This window comes from Dromiciops gliroides, chromosome 1 (assembly GCF_019393635.1).
Source record: "Dromiciops gliroides isolate mDroGli1 chromosome 1, mDroGli1.pri, whole genome shotgun sequence".
Classification (NCBI taxonomy): Eukaryota; Metazoa; Chordata; class Mammalia; order Microbiotheria; family Microbiotheriidae; genus Dromiciops; species Dromiciops gliroides.
This window is the reverse complement of record NC_057861.1, coordinates 744,721,935-744,725,089: the sequence shown is the minus strand read 5'-3', so window position 1 is coordinate 744,725,089 and position 3,155 is coordinate 744,721,935.

The window sequence follows — 3,155 nt, the reverse complement described above, 5'->3', positions numbered from 1 at the left end:
ATCCTATTGCTGGGCAACTCCTCTTGGGTTATGTGTGCTTGGGCACAAGTCACTCCTTCCTGTTATAAACATGCATCCAGACTGGCATACAGACATGGCAGTCTGCATATCAATATAGATAGCTGTGCCCGTGTCTACAGATATTCTTATACCTGTACACATAGATATACCTCTACTTCTGCATATATAAATGTTGGTACCAGGCAGGGCATATTGTATATATTTATTGCCTGGTGTCTCCATTATCTATGTATACACAAAAATATAAAATTTGTATGTAAGTGTATATGTGTATATAATTGGTCAATGTATATATAAATGTATATGTGTATATGTATATATACACATATATGCATACACATATATACACACATACATTAAAACTTGTATCATGCTTCTAGTCAAAAAAAGTCACCCTTTTGCCTTTTCCACATCATCTTTTTCTTTCTTTTCTTCCCAGGATAACATCCTGTTTTAATACTGAAGTCTTATAAATACCCCACAGTCAGTTGGCTCCCTTGCCAAAACGGCTCGATGTCCAATTTGGGGAGGGGGGGCCTCAGTGTAAGACAAATACCAGACTGACAGCATATAGAGGTGTCATTCTTCCTAAGCAAGTTCATGGGCTGTACACAATGCACACAGCTCAGGAGCCCGTGTACCCAGCCCCCTGCTGCCTCCCTGGCCTCTGCTTCCATAATTGTGGTATTCATAGCCCAGCATTTTCAGACAGGAATAATAGGGCTTTGGGTTACCTTGTGTACTTTGGAGGCAAAATAGGGATTGACATCTCTGTTTCTCTGCCTCCGTGAGATTCACCGAGAGGCCACAAAGTAACTGAAAGGGAAGGGTAACTGAGCTCTTAAATCAATCTAACATAATTTAGGAGAGAGGGAGAGAGAGACATGCATAGACAAACAGTCACAGAGAGGCAGACACAGACACAAAATGCAACTCCTTAATTTCTCCTCAAACCCTCCCCGCTTCCTGACTTTACTATTACTGTCAAGGGTACTACCATCCTTTTAGTCCCCAGGCTCAAATCTAGGTGACATCCTCAATCCTCTTACACTTAATTCCACATTTCCAATCTGTTGCCAAGTATTCTTGTTGATACTTTAAATGAGGTATTATTTGTAAAAGCACTTCACACAGTCCTTAACATACAGTAATCACTAAATAAATGCTTATTCTCAGAATTGAAATCAAGATAGTGGAAAGAAAGGAAGCAATGCAGCAAGCTCTTCTCCACAACCTTTTCTAAACCTATGTAGAAAGTATACCAGACTGAATCTTGATGGAGATATCTCCATAATTCCTAGTGAGTCTTTTGTCCAGCCTAATTTGGCAGAGACAGATGGAGAGGTCTATAGACACTGGAGTTGGAGTCTGATGAGAAGTGTGCTGAGCATGAGCATGAGTGACTAGGGAGAGACTATTCACTAGGGCAAGAGGAGACCCCAGATCCATCCCAGGGTACTTGGAGATCCATAATAGGGCACTATGACAGGGACAGGTGGCATCTGGAACCTTTGTCACTCACCACCCCATCCCAATCACAGACCTAGAGTGGACTGAGAAGAGGACCTGAAGCAGAGTGTCATTCCTGAGTGAGGAGGAAGCCAGTGCCAGTGGCAGCAGGAATAGCAGGGTGGCTCAGACCCCCAAACAGGCTCTCACTTCCAGTGATTAGCCCAGTCTGCAGAGAAATAGCCAAAGCAGGACACTCAGACCAAAGGCAAGTCTATAATTCTACCAATCAGAACCAACAGAGCTTTCCAGGTGGCAGATAGAGGTGGACCTAAACACAAATCAAGAACTTTCAAAAATCAGACAAAGGCAGGTAGCAATCAAATTTTGCCGTGGATCAAAACACTTTTGGGGTATTGAAATCTTATGGAGCTCTGGCCTGTCCCTGAATTTCTGGATCAATAACACTCAGTACTCCAAGAAAGCAGCAAAGGGAACAGAAAGAACTTCCCTCCAGAAGTATGACATAGTCTAATCCTAACATCATGGCCAAAGTCAGGAAGTAAGGTGGAAGAATGGGCAAATAAAAAAAAAAGAACTTCATAATAAGCCATTATGGTGGCAGGGAAGTTTGACATAAACACATAGAAAAACACGAATTGGGCATGAACTTGATAGAATTTCTCACAGAGATGAAGCAAAGGTAAAAATGTTTTTACAAATGGAATGAGAGTTCTTGAGGAAAAATGGAAAAATAAGTGAGTTATAGAAGAAAGAATTGGAAAGGTGATTAATAGCTTGGCACAAAAAGTATAAAACCTTGCCAAGCAACAAATTTCCTGATAATTAGAATGGACCAAATAGAAGCCAATGACTTTGTGAAGCAACAAGAAATATTAAAACAAACTCAAAAGGCTGAAAAATAGAAGTAAATGTAAACTATCTCATAGCAAAAACAACTGGAAAACAGATCAAGGAGAAAAAAAATTATCACTGAACTATCTAAATGTCACAAAATGTCACAAAAAAGTCTAGAAATCACATGTCTAGAAATCTTAAAAGAATCTCTTACAACTAGAGAGCAAAGTGGAAATAAAAAGAATCCATCAGTCACCTCATAAAATTAACCCCAAGATGAAAACTCCCAGGAACATTATAACCCAAAACCACAGCCTCTGGGTCAAAGAAAAAAATATTGCAAGCATCCAGAAAGAAAGAATTCAAGTACTGAAGAACCAGTCAGGATCACACACAATTTAGCAGCCAACACTATAAGGGAGTGGAGAGCTTGAAATATGATATACCAGGATACAAAGGATATAAACATAGCCAAGAATAATTCAGTTTTACTGAGTATAATGCTATAAGAGGAAAAAATGGATTTTTAATGAAACAGAAGACTTCTATTCCTGATTTTTAAAAAAGCCAGACTGGTAGAGAAACTTTTAAGGTCATACATATGAGTGGAGAAACATAAAAAGGTAAACATGAATGAACAATGATAAAAACAAAAAACAAAACTAAATGCTTTGGAATAGTTATGTTATGTCTTGATGATCTTGAGAAAAGAATGGAAAAAGAGAGGAAGGGGAGTACACTGTGGAAGGGGAGGAGTAGAGGAAGGAAGATCAGGGGAAATTATCTCAATTAGGGTCATAAGTAGGCATTAAAATAAGGAGGGGGTG